The 14,687-nt window shown below is 39.8% G+C and overlaps 1 protein-coding gene across 1 annotated transcript in view; it reads right to left on the bottom strand.

The window, feature by feature from the left end:
• Window positions 1-1,372: 1,372 nt before the first annotated feature.
• The window catches only part of tex30 (testis expressed 30), a 153,526-nt gene continuing 140,211 nt past the window's right edge, over window positions 1,373-14,687 (bottom strand). Inside the window, exon 9 of the mRNA XM_022196831.2 lies at window positions 1,373-1,383. The gene's annotated coding sequence lies outside the window, so the exon portion shown is untranslated. The remainder of the gene's footprint in view (window positions 1,384-14,687) is intronic.

The raw sequence follows: 14,687 nt of genomic DNA on the forward strand, positions 1-14,687 counted from the left end.
GCCTTTGAACTTAAACACCATCCAGGCTGAGCAACTGTCACCATCAGCAAAAAAGTGAACTCCGAAAATAGGCTGTGCTCTGTACGCTCCTGGATACACGACTGTACGCAATCACCACAGGGGCTTCCTGCTCCAGCCATAAAATAAACACTTGTACAGATGGATGTGCTGTTAGAGTGTGACCATGGAGTTGATATTTTTACCTTCCAGTACCTTTTATTAGTTTCCTGAAATGTGTACTCTTGCTGAGCTTGATGCATACAGTGGATCTGAAGTCTGTGCATGTGTGCCAATGATCCTTACAAACACTGTTCAACTCTTGGGAGTATTTTAACCAAACAGTATATCTTTAAAAATGTCTTGGTTTTCTAATCTTGGGGAAATGTGAAGCAGTTAAAGCAAATGGAGGGTGATCAATGAGTGCCTTATGTACCACATACTGCACAGTTATTCTTAAATTTCTCTTGTTTTCACTTCAGTAATCCCAACTGACGAACCCCCTGCTCCCCCAGCCTTCTATTGTCAGACACAGTTGAAGCCGTGTCTCGCCAATTAGAGAAATGGGAGCCATGGAAAGCCGTCCTGCTATGCCTCTCCACATTTCAGTCACAATAATAGCTTGGATATGCCAGTGGTTAGGGGTGTCACGTAAGGTACTGTGTGCCAAGAAAATACGTGCACTATTTCACACACTGGAAGCCTAATGATCAATAATTTGCTCAGTGCTAACCACATGACTGCAGTCGGAATACCTTATGTGTAGAGATGTTGTCACAAGATAGGCTTAGTTCATTATCAATCATCAGTACTCAGAGGGAAGGCAGAATGTGTGATTCTAATCCAATACACTTTTTTGTCAGATTCAGTGAATGTCTCCTCCTGCTCCGTTAGCTGTCTGTTCTGTGTGCACTGAAAAAAAATTCTATTATTCGTACACAGCCCTAGATCTGTAAATGGGAAAGACACAAAATAGCCGGGAACCATTCACACAACAGCATGTCTTGTGAATGCTCATGCTCGTGTCCACTCGTGTTCAAGCACAGAACAGGGGCAAAAAGAGAGGAGTTGGGTGGAAAGGAGACAGTGGGAGCAAGACAGACGAAACCACGCACATGCTATCTAAATATGCTAAATCACTAATTATTGACAGTCTTTATCCACAAATAAGACTCTACTTTTAAGTCTCTTTGTGATCGCATTTTACCACCATTCATGACGAACCTTGAAGTCAGCAGCGCCTTTAAACTGAATCTGTGGATATTCTATATGCTGGATTTAGAATTTCCTGAGATGAAACCATGAGACAAGAGGGCTTCAAAGAGGGATTGATTTACACTGTAGAGCATATTTTACAGTCAACACAAGTGGATCTGGCTCAGTTTTCTGAATTTTGATTTATTTATTTATCATCATATTTTTTCATCATTCAGCATTATTTTTGGTATCTGTATTACTTACATTGTTTAGTATGAACTAATAATGACATACCGTATATTAAATAATAACCAGAAAAGCACCCAGAAAGCACAGTACTCCACCAAGGCTGCACAGTGGAATAATTTCCAACTCCTGAAATCTTAAAAAAATTCATGGCAGGAATCATGGCACCATAGAATGTGGCACACAGATGTGTTATGCATGGGTGCGTTATGTACAGATACCAAATTGTGTGACCTAAATATGTAGCAGGCAGTGGGAATTGATGGGACTCGAAAACACCCCCACAATTTAATCAATTGTTCCTTGTATCATTTCCGACAGATAAGTCCTGATAAGTCCACAATGGTAGATTTGTAGTAGGATCCCAATCATGTGATCGTCAGCAGGCTGCTGACTTAGTGTTCACTTGTTGTCATAGTTACAGTGATGCTGTGACGCTATCTCACAATGATACAGAAATCTTGAACAAATCAGTGGATCCAGACTATAAGCCACATCACTGCCAAAATCTAATCAGTTGGTCCTTCTGTCATTTCGAACCTTCCCTGAAATGTTCATCCAGATCCGTTAGTCTGTTTTTGAGTAATGTTGCTAACAGACAGACAGACGTATGCCAATTATCACATAACTCTGCTGTTCCTTGGCAGAGTAATAATTTTTTAAAAGAAACCATTACTTTTAGAAAGTTGCATATGCAACCAATCACATACATACACTGTGTATAAAGATGGAGGAATGTTCCACAACGTAACCCAAAGGTTTTCTGAACAGTGGTTTCGAAGCCCAGTGTATTGGCACCAGTCATCACCATCATGGCCACTCAGCTAAATCCTACAAAGCCAGACCATTTTCTAGTGCACAGGATTGTGAGAATGATCTGCTGCACCTCATCATTCTGCTGTCTCAAGAAAAAAGCTCTGGCTTGTTTGCACCACTGTTGCCAACTCCTCAGTAAGGAAAGTCGCTGTTGGCTGTCCTAAAAGTCGCTAGAAGTCGCTAAATGACGTCATCGCCTAATATGCATATTTCCCAGTTTGCATGTAATTGTAATCAACGTTGTAGGAGAGAGGAATAACGTTGTGGAAGAGACCAAAAAGTGATCATAAAACACCCAAAATATGTTTTTGTACTAGAGGTTAAATGCTGTGGTTTATTTTAGCATAACAGTGAAGAAACATTTTCGTTTATATGGCTCCGTAAGTCTGGATGGGATCTGTAGTGACTTTGCGCACGCGCGATTCATCTGTCGTCTGGCCGTGGAGTGATGTGGGTCTCCCCCTCCCCTCACTGGGACTGCTGCAGGGTTACTGGACTGACAGCCTGTGCTCTGGGAGGGGGAGAAGCTCACAGCAGCACCTGGTGCTTGTTGAAAACAGTAACTGCAGAATGAGCCGAGTTTTCCTATCAGTCTCCAAAACGGCAGAAAAAGTCGCTAGATTTGTCGCCAGTCGCTTTTGACACAAAAAAGTTGCTAGGAGCTTTGAAAAGTCGCTAGATTTAGCGAGAAAGTCGCTAAGTTGGCAACACTGGTTTGCATTTCTTTAAACCAATGACCATCATTTTGGGTGGAGATAAGCCCAGGATGCAGTGATAGTGTTCCCTCAAAATAGTAACAGGAAAATTGTTTAGGTGGGATATTTGCATGCAGGGAGGCAAGCACTGTCATTAAGACTGATTAAAATTGACTCGCTTTTGGAGCCACTCTCAAGTTGACATTCAAGGAACTGCAGGTTTTGGCACTTGTGCGTTGGCTTAATTTTTCAGCCCAGGAGGTTGCCACTTGATCAAAAAACTATTTATTAAGTGTGTCACTTGTGCTGATGTAACACTAGAAAATGACTTACCTACTTTGCAATTCCCTTCTGCTCTTGAGGCATTTTAGGGTCTTTAGCTCACTGCTTCCGTTTGTCAGCCAAGTTTCCAGATGCAAAAGGCAGCTGCTTTCGTAAAAAACCTTTCAGGGCACAATGTGCTACCTGCTCAGGCTCAGCGCTAAAAACTGAACTTCTGTTCCGCAAGTAGCCAGAACCACAACTCAAAAAAATAAATGCCATAACATGATACTATGTTGTGATTTGATAATATGCCAGTGTAGTCTCATTTCCAGTATGGATATAGCCATTTTAGAGATGACCTCCTGAATAGTTAATGCTATTGCACTCGTATTTCCTTTGTCTTCTTGCTTTTGTTGTTGTGGTGTTGGAAATAAAGTGGACTGAATGTTTTCATATTTTCAGCTTCTTTGCTTGGATTGAGTAGCACTCTGTTTCAACATAAACTAGAGCTGTTTTTTTTGGCCCTCATAAGCAAGTCATGAAGACCTGCTTTAAAGTGTAAAATGTGCCTCTACTGCATTATATGTTACTGCAGGCATGCAAGCGTAATGAGGTTTGCAAGTGTATCAAGTGTTGCTTTGGGTGCAGGCAACTGAAGTTTATGTCAAGTAGCACTTTTCCTTCAACCTGTAATCTTGTAGGGCAGGGTCATACAAACGAGGACTAATAATAAGGAGCAATAATAATCTTCTCCTCCACAGATATTTTTTCCCACATTTAAGCTCAACGTCCTGGCTCACCATTATTATGAGACTTTTGGAAAATCACTATGAAGCTTCTGGACACATGTAGTTGCATGAAATTATAAACTCTCAAGCTTTGACTGCTTCCTTTTGTCAAGTCATCAATCCCATACTAACTGCCTGTTCCCTCACAATGCCTTGCGACGTGATTCATTCATGAATATGAAATGAATATGGTGCAAAATATCCTCACCCTGCACCATGACCCATTGCAGTTGTAAGTAATTTCTTGAAACAGGCCGCAGATGAGCAGAATCCTCCATCGCAGGCACAATCACGAATGGGCATAACCAGCAAATCTTTTAGCAATTTTGGTGCTGGCTTGAACCAGGCACAGCTGGGCACAGTTTGGAAGAGATGCTGAATTCATTTGTTAGTGGAGGGATTGCAGAGTTAGCAGATGGAGTCCGGGCTGGCTTCAATAATGACCAATCGCATTCCATTAAAAGCAGCAACAGGTGAAATGAAGGGAGAGAAGGTGAAGTGTGAGAGAGAGAAAAATCCTCTCTGTGAATCACTTCAAGTCAAAATAAAAGAATACATAAATAGGCATGAAGTCTTTTAAATAATATTATTAGTTGACACTCGACAGTTTGTCTTGGTTGGATGTTTGGATTGAAAAATGGGATCCAAGTAGTGTATGCAAAGTATGCAAGTTTCTGGAGAGGTGTAAGTGTTATTTTCTGCCAAATTGTTCTTTGCAGGAGGGAACACAAGTTAACATAGTGTTGCTTCTGTCTCTGCCATCTGCAAATATCAGTGCTTTTTTATTATCTCTTGCTGTTGTGAAACCGAGCAGCATTCTACATCTCAAATTTTTGTCTTTACTGCAGCTCTGTGCCTTTATTAACTTGGGGGTCAAATATAATATGCAGTAGGTCCTCGGTTCACGGCGTCCTTGACCTACAGCGTTTCCTGGTTACGTTGCCATCTCCCATGAATTTATTAAGAAATTCTTGTTCCATCATTGAGACATACGATGTTTGTGACTTGAAAAGTTTGTGAACAAAGAGGAGGAATATGTTGTCATGCAGCGCTATGTGAGGAAGACTTCTGTGTTTACATTCGCCGTTGTATGCCACATGTGCTACTGACTTTCATTTGTGTTGTTTTTTGGAAATTTTTTGCCCTACATTATGGCTCCCAAGCATAAGTCAGACTCTTCTGATGGCAGTGCTTCCGAAGACCATTGTGTTAGCGTAGATGAGAGACATAGTTACTGATGTACATATGCGAGTTCCCACTTGGGGCGAAAATCATGTTACGTTGCATTGTAAGAACAGAATTCTGACATAAGTCCGAGTTTTTTGGGGGGCCTTTTAGATAGTGGAGAGAGACAGGAAAGTGGGGAGAAGAGTCAGGGAAGGACCATGGGCTGGACTTGAACCCATGACCACCGCGTTGAGGTCTACAGCCCCTGTTTAAGGGTCACCCATTCAACCAGTTGAGCTTCTGGGACACCCACAGGTCAGCTAAAATATTAAGGGGTTCTGCTGGTGCATTTACTGCACCCATGCAGGGAAAAAATGACCCAATATACTGTATCTTAAGTTGTTTTTAAACAGCATTGTCTGACATTTATTTATTCATATAAGATGGAGTATTTTGATAACATGTATATTCTACTGTGCACTTAAACTACAACTGAAAATATTTATAAACATGACAGCAAGTGGCAAAACAAAGCTGACTAACAGGAAAAAAATCAACTTGTAGTCTGCAGATATTTCACTGGAGCTCAAGACGCGACCTGATGACAGGCACGTTGCCTGATGATTTTACTGTTAAACCTGGAAGGACTAAAAAAAATGGCGAACAAATATGACATTTGGAAATGCACAGAAGGTTATTTACTGTTCCATGCTGATCGCCATGTAGGCAGATTCAAATAATAACTCAAGTTTCCTCTCAGATCTAACTTTTAAGACACGCATATGCTGCTGTGATAATTACAAGGATTTAACTGCATGGGAAAGATTTGGCAGACTACATGTTATTGCAGAAGTTTACTGATCAAACACAACATCAGACGTGATTATTTGTTTGAACACGTTTCTTTGAATCCAATTACACTCGTGGATTATATTCCAGATAAGAAGCTCTCTCAGTCGTAATAAAAATGGTGTTTTGATGCATATATCTGTCTGCAGTAGATGAAAAAACAGGAAAAGGTGTACAGCAAATGGGAAAGGTTCTACACTTAGCATTAACAGGTTGCTTTTTTCCCCCCTTTTCTTTTGATTCTGGAGACATCTATACGTGTGCATGTCTGCCGACTAAAACCTTGAAAATTGCCCTGCTTTTATGATAAGAGGTGGTCTGAGCTGGTTTGAATGTAAACACAATTTCATGCCGTCTAATCAGCATAAACTCAGCTCCGCTCTTCTCCCACCTCGGCACACAAACATGTTGGATTGGTGCACGAAATTACCAAACAGGCGCAGATGCAAAAACACACAAAATTAATAAATAAGACTCACGCCCATGAAAAATTATAAACTGCTCTTGCACCTGCGCTGCCTTTGCTCCTTTAGGAAAACAGAGTCAGTAAAGTCTTTAACACTGCACAGCAAGACCATCATCACATTACTGGAGTCCCTGGTCCCTTTTTATGAACATCTTTGCATCCTCAGGAAGGTGTGTTTGGATGTCTGTAAGTTGTTGCCTTTATAGGACAGCAGACAGTGAAGATGTGTAACCATTCAGCTGCCTGTGCACTTCGGTCTTTTCATTTCTAAGGTTCTTCTCTTCCCAAGTAATGCAGCCAAAACAACGGCTTTGTACCACAGCCTGGTATCTCGTGCTATGTGAATCACTACTAAACTCTTTCCCCCTGACATGACTGGATTGAAGTGGGTCTGCTTCTGCTAGGATTCCTGTCAGCCCTGAATATGTAAGATATGAAGCCATTTATTCCGTGTTTTAATGTCCACCAGACATTTAATTTATTCCTTAACCTTTCTTTCCCTTCTTCGCAGCTCTGTGTAAAGTCTGGAAATCATTTTGTGTCTTATGAAATGTGTTTTTGTCATTACTAGTTCATTCGGATGTGGTCCTTGTTATCTCTGTATTTCAGAGCTGACATTAACAAATGTTGCACTATCAAGATTTACTGTACTTGGTCACACACGGCCAATTAGAGTGAATTAATGACAACATTGCACTCTGTGTGTTTCATGAGAATTGTGGTAACTACATACAATTTTTTTTTGCAAGGGGAATAAATAAAAATAATAAAGCTACAAAAATGAGAGACGCTTTTTTGTATTGTTTAAAATACTGCACAGTATAAACTCATAGATTTTTTGCACTTGACTTTAAGACTCACGCCTACAGCACAAGCATAGCACACAATAGCAGCCATTTATAGCACCTTTTATCAACATAGCTGACATGAAGGTTGCCCTCTGAAAGTCAGCAATTTGAATATTCTGCTGTGATTCCTCAAATCGAGCGCATCAATATCTCTTGAACACCCAGAGGGAATTTTATCAATTTTGGCAGAAGTGTCCATTTGGACTTGAGGATGAACTGATTAGAATTTGGAGATCAAAGATCAAGATCACTATGACCTTACAAAAACACATTTGGCCATAACTCCTGAATTCATATGCTAATTAGGACAACATTTCAAATGTCTGATTGGATAAAATGATGAAGTGATGATGCATTATATCCAAGAGATCAAGGGTCAAGCGTGGACAAGCATAGATGTAAACTGCAAAAAGCAGAAGTATACAACAACAGGGTGGTAATTGTATTTCTCTCTTTTCTTTTTTTCAGTGTTTTGTTGCAACAACAAGATATGAGACAGAAGCCTAAAATTCACAGGGAAGACATGTCCCTGAGGAAATGAGTAAAACAAAACAAAACAAACAAAAAATAAAACGGTAATAGCCAGCACCAGTGGCTAACTAAAGAATGAAGCTTAAACATTGATGGAGTAGTCAGTAAACTGGAATAAGTATACCAATTTCTTTAAAGAACCGTAGTGCAAAAGAATTTCCTCATCATGAAACTCAATTTAACATCAAAACCACCAGAAACAGGAACAGAAACAGGTTAGTTCATATCATTCCACAGCTAACAATGCAGGAAAGTTATTTTGTTTCATTGGTTTATTACTTTATGCACTGAACGTTCAAAGGGAAATTTAAAAGAAAAATACTGCAATGACACTCAGAGACCAATGACCCCTATTCTCTACCAAAGTGGTCCAAAAGTTCAATGAAATTTGATAGTTTCAACAGACAGTGATCACATACCTCCACCTCAGCTCTGGCCTTGGCAGACAAACAATGACTTTGTATGAAACAGCTTCAGATTGGAAGTCTGCTCTGATGAATCCGTAGCAGGGGACAGTAGAGATGTAAGCTGCATTCTGATACTTTAGCCTCTCTACTGTCTGCAGGGTATTTGTGCTTCACTTCTCATATAGACCAGAAGACGCACAGAGATTCTCCAGGCTGCAATAGTGATTTACTGTATAAGTTTGTGGATTATGTCGCTGTTTCAGTTTAAATTCATATCATGCATCTGTGTATGGTTGCACCCATTAGCTATTCCTCCTCCTCGGCTCTCACCTTGGCAAAGAATTAGGCTATAAGAGCTTGATTTAAACAGAAATATGCTATTTCCATATGGCCGGCTGACATAATACGTATGCCGGTAATTCAGACAGACCATAATTCACATCTGGCATCATGCACAGCTGTCTACTGATATTTTAAAATTCTTTTTACATTTTCGAAAGTCATGCAACTCCTGGATAGTCTGTGACAAAAACAAAACAGTCAAACTTTTGTATTCTGATCCGACTGACAAAATCGCGTGCCAAAATTGATGTAAATTTTAGCATTACATTTGCATGAATGGTTTACAAAATGTCATAATTTGAGTACTAAAAACATAACAAAATCTATTCAGTTAATGATCAAAGTTTCTTTTTATCAGCCCTGCATTTTCCCCTCCTTAGTTGAATTGTCTTATCCCCTCTAATAAGCTGCAGTTAGAGGCAGCAGCATGTTAAATCAATTTGATCGAATCTTTTTCTCTTGTATGCTGGTTACTCTGTGATGCTCTGCAGCTTTTTTGAGCTTTGGTGTTAAGACAGTGGCTCTTTCAGAGAAGTTATGTGGTTAAAACGCGTGATGTGAATCCAAGCCCTCTGCTTCTCCCTTGTTCTATGTGAATATAATGGCCGTGCCTGTCCTTTAGAGCTGCTGTCATGCTCACTGGGAATAAGAGGAATAAGAGGGCTCTTAGCTGGCCAATGTGCTCTCCTCACAACGGTCTTTAGGGATATTACAATTGCTAAGCAAATCCTTTATGTGAAGGTAATCTTGTAAATAACACAAATTTAGATCCCCAGTGTCATCAGCAGTTTAGGTGCATAGGTGAATCAAAACAGAGGCATTGAAATTCTTAGGGGACTAGCTGGAAGTAGTAGGAGGTGGAAACAAAGGCTAATTTATGGGAACATTTGTATGCAGAGGCAGATGCTCTGCATTTTAAACAAGCTGAGATGTGTTAAGGTTAAAAATTCTGGACAAAATACTCACCCTAAATTTAGAATTTTACTCCAGCCCTGACAAACAAAACGCAGCAGAAATCTTGAAGTATGACTTTTTGTATCTTGGCTGGAAAAAATATGTACGGAGAATTTAGCTGATGAAATTCAATGCAAGCAAATAAAGAAAAAAAAAAGCACAACATAACAGTGTAAAAGTGTACACCAAGTGGATGAGTAGACTGACATGGTATTTGTTGTGCAGTACAATACATTACAGATGATGTATTTTACACTTTTGTAGCACTGAATATGTGGTGGTGTTTGTCCTTGACAGTGTCCTTGCAGAACAGAAAAGATTATGTGTGGGTGTTGTGCTCTAGGGGTTTCTGCCTGTCTTTGACATTTAGCCCAGAGAGACTACGCTGCTTATCCATCTGCCCAATCTGCAAACCATGACAATTACTCAGGGGTCTTTTAAATGTGAGGTGATTAGGATTGTGCATGACACGGAACTCCATCATTCCTAATTCCATTACAAGTTCTCTCTCTCCTGGTTTCTGTCTCTCTTCCTCCTTCATTCTCCTTCGCACACATACTTACAAGCACATACAGTACCTTGATAAGGGTCATAAACTCTGAGTAACACCTGGGAGGACCGAGAGAGAAATTGTTGTCAGGCACCATATTTGCATTCCTCTATTAGCATAAAGTATGGCAGCAAAATCTGAGAAGGTGTTATACCTCAAGGACCGTCCTCCCAGATGAGACTAAGGTTGGCAGATAACTACAAACAACTATTCCAAAGGTGAAATGACTAACAGAAATCTAAACGGAGCATTTAATGTAGCATAACTTCAAAAGGAAATGGCAAATATCAAAGCCAAAATAAATGCTTGGACAAGCTAATCGTATAAGATGGTTTTCAGTGACATGTGCATGTCTGTATTTCATTTTTGATATATCAAGGTCAAATAAAGACAGGAAACTGTCAGAAGGTCTGTTAGCTTTGTTTTGTAAAATTGACACATGCCTGCATTTTCATCCAAGTGTGTATGTTAGAAAGAAAGATAACATTAGTGCAGTTTTGTATAGATTCCCTGCTGATAATGAATGTTCCTGATTTCATTTTTCCCCAATTTTATGTTTATACAGAACATTTTTGAAAGAAAAAAAAAAGGTCTATAGCTGCATATACACTAATCAGCCACAGCACTGAGTGGGAACTGTTTTAAAATCTAACTGCACAGTGACTACTTTGGGTCTATAGGTAATTCCAATCTATACAGACCAAAACAAAACTATGGAGTTCCCCAAGGTTCCATTCTGGAGCATTTCCTGTTCATAATGTACATGCTTCTACTAGCACAGATTAGGGAAAACAATGATTACACATTACCATCACTATGGAGATGACACATAAATTTACCTTACCAAGTCACCAGATGGCTGTAATCCCATACGGGGACTCAGTAGTTGCACTGAACAACTCAGTGATTGAAAGTGACACGGTTTTCTTAAAATAAGCAAATACAAAACAGAACTAATTATTTTTGGAGCCAAGAAACAATGATTACAAGTCAGTAATCAGCTTCACTTGGTAATGTTATAAAAGTACACACTGAGCCAGAAATCTTGGTGGAACATAAATTTGAGCAGCCACATTAAAATAATTACCAAATCAGTCTACTATCAGCTGAAGGATATATATGGAATTAAACATCTTATGTCTCAGAACGATTTGGAAAAACCTGGTCACACATTTATCTTCAGTCGACTCGACTACTGTAACAGTGTCTTCACAAGTCGATAAAGGCAATCAGGCAGCTGCAGCTGATTCAGATCACTGCTGCTCCTGTCCACACCAGCAGAGTGGACTGTTATGTTATGAACTATTCAGACCTCTCAGGTGGTCTACGATAGGTCAACTTTCTGTATCCAAAGTCAAAATGAAACACTGGAAGGCAGCTTTCAGTTTATATGGCTTACATATCTAAAAAAAAAAAAAAAATCATCAAAACTGCAGAGTTGTGGGATCTGTCAGTTCTTTTAAATCAAGGCTGTAGTTCTTTTTTCTGTTTGCCCTTCATTGAACTAAATCTGAGGCTTTCTAATATCTTACATTGCATTTTAGTGTTTCTTTACGGTTTTACTTTTATGTTTACTGTTTTGTTCAATATATAGTCCTAAAATTGACCTGTTGTTGAAATGTGCCATAGAAATAAATTTCCTTTGTCTTGCCTTGTCTTGAATCATCTGCCTAATATATTGCAGGTCCTAATCATGTTGAAAAAACAAGTCTGACCAGTCAAGGACTTGGACCTCTGGGCATGTCCTGTGATGTTTGACACCAGGACATTGGCAACAGACTTTTTTGGTTCTGTGAGTGTTGGAGTGGGGCGTCTGTGTGCATTAGACTTGTGGTGGTGTATTCTGTGGCTGCTGAATTGGATTGGGATCTGAGGATTTTTAGAGGTCAAGTCAACTCTTTGGGCTTTTTGTTGAGCTCATCCAACCCTTCCTGAGCAGTTTCTGCAGTGTGGTGGGGGACATTGTCCTGATGGGGGAGGCCGCTGCCAATGGTGTCGTTTCCGGGGGGGCTTGTGCTTGGGCTGCATGGATGTTTCAGTGGGTAACACGTGTCAGAGCAGCATTCATATGAATGCCAGGACCCAAGGGTCTCCAATAGAGCATTGCAATCTAACAAGGCGATCAGTGTCTTTCACTTCACCTGTTAGTGGTTTTAATTTTGTGGTTGACATTTGATACATACTGTGAATGTTTTCAATAAAGCTGTGTAAAATGCCAGTCATTCAGGTCACGTTAATCCTCCGACCTTCAGTAAAAAGAAATCAGAATTCCCTTTAAGGCTGTTGAAAATGTTTCACCTCTCATTTAAGTGGCTTTTTCAGTTCTGAATTTCAGTGCTGCCACTGAAATCAAATAAATATAAATGTTGCCCTTTCAATAAATTTAAACTGTGCATTAGTGTTAGCAATATAGCCTTGGCAAAAGGTGACAATTGGTCTGTCTGTTTGTCAGTCCGGGCTGAAATATCTCATTAAATTTTAATTCGGACTTCAGACAGTCATATTCCCAGAGGATGGGTCCTAATGACTTTGGATCTGCTACTTTTCATGTTTCACCACTATTAAGTTCACATTTGTTGTTGTGGACAGAAATAACTCGGATGGATTGCCATGAATTTTCTTCAGACATACATGCCCCCCAAGATGAATTGTAGTACCCAAGCCCCTGAAATCTTCCATCATCACCAGGTCAAAATATTAATTTGTCCAAATTTTTAGGTTATGACCAAATACCTGCAAAACTAGAGACATCACCATTCACATGAAGATCCAACCTTTCGCCGATGGAGCTACAAACATTTCTTGCTAATTGGGAAATGCTAGCATGCTACCAAACTAAACGAAGAATACAAACGCAAGAAACCTTTAAACAGCTGCATGCCAGTCATGTTGAGAGCATGTTGAAGAGAATGTGACTACTTTGAATTCTTAGTAGCATTCCAACAATGTAAATCAGCAGCAAATGGTGAAGCTCATGGCAAGTCATACTGCACTGAGAAAGCAAAGATATGTCATGCCCTGTTGCATGTTGGGATATGGACCCAATTCCAACATCCATCCATCCATTATCTATACACCGCTTAGTCCTCATTAAGGTCATGGGAGGGCTGAAGGCTATCTCATCTGACTTGGGGGTTAGGTTAGGGAACACCATGTGCAGGTCATCAGTCTGTCACAGGGCTACATATCACACTCACATTCACACCTACAGACAATTAGGAGTTACCAATTAACCGCAGCATGTCTTTGGACTGTGGGAGGAAGCTGGAGTACCAGAAGAAAACCCACAAATGCACAGGAAGAACATGCAAACTCCATGCAGAAAGATTCTGGAAAAGCCAGGATGCGAACCAGGGATCCTTTAGCTCCAAGGCCAAAGTGTGCACCAATCCCAACATGCAACAAATTACTTATGCCTGATATGTGGTTACCTGCTTACCTTTTGTTTGTCTAAAAAGTTTGTTAAATCAGTCAAATCTGATGGAGAGGGAAAGAAATTGAAAAGAGAAAAGAAGCAGAAAAAGTATCATACTGGGAACAACTGAACTTCAATGCCAAACAACAATATTTGGGCAAACTAAGCTCAATAAACAACACAGATCCATATGACTTGGCAGCCCAACAGTGGATTACAGACCCTGATGCAGTCCCTGGACTGAGTGCCTAAACTTTGTGTCATTTTAAAAGTTACAAATCCCTAGAAGCCCATGAACAGTATAGCAGAGGCTGAGTGCACAATCTGTTCTCAAGCTGACAAACTGTAAGAGCACAGTCGTACTCGCAAAGGTAACGTGGGAGTTCAGCCAAAACATTAAACCAAACAAAATGCCAGATTTTCAAAAACATTTTTCTATGCAATTATTGTACTGAGTCATAGGCAGTGAGTTTGTTCAGTCATGGAGCGGCACAAGTTACAGAGCTTGTTCCTGACAAGATGATGCCCTGGTACACTGTGATAGTTACACTGCCAGGAATAGGTTTTAATAAATGGGGACTACATGAGACATTGAAGAAAAAAAAGAACATGTGAATCCTATTAAGTCATGACAATCATAATTTGACAATAAAAGCTTTTACCTATTGGAAATGTATACCTGTTTGTCTTGCTATAAATTATGCAAAAATAAAAAAAGAGTCTGAATAAGAAAAGTGCATCTTCTACAGTTAAGCAAGCCAGTTAATTACAACCGCATTCATTTAAAAAAAGACTAAAGCAGACTAATTGACAATTAATGGATATCGGACACAGTTCTCGGGACAAACAAGCGATTCTTGCATACATTTAGCATCAGATCTACTGTTAATTAACAATCCATTTGATGCTCTAAAACTAATCATTTAGTCACTGTTTCCTTGTGTGTTGGCAGTCTGGTGTAGTTATTTAAGAGCATTTAAGAGAAGTTATTTGAGATGCATTTGTTAGCTGTTCATTTAGTACAGGGGTGTCAAACTCAGTTCCTGGAGGGCCACTATCCTGCATGTTTTAGATGTTTCTCTCTTCCAACACATCTGATTCAAATGATCAGCTTATCATCAAGCTCAGCAGAAGCCTGATAACGAGCCTGATCAT

The sequence above is a fragment of the Acanthochromis polyacanthus genome, chromosome 14, assembly GCF_021347895.1.
Source record: "Acanthochromis polyacanthus isolate Apoly-LR-REF ecotype Palm Island chromosome 14, KAUST_Apoly_ChrSc, whole genome shotgun sequence".
In the NCBI taxonomy this organism is placed as follows: Eukaryota; Metazoa; Chordata; class Actinopteri; family Pomacentridae; genus Acanthochromis; species Acanthochromis polyacanthus.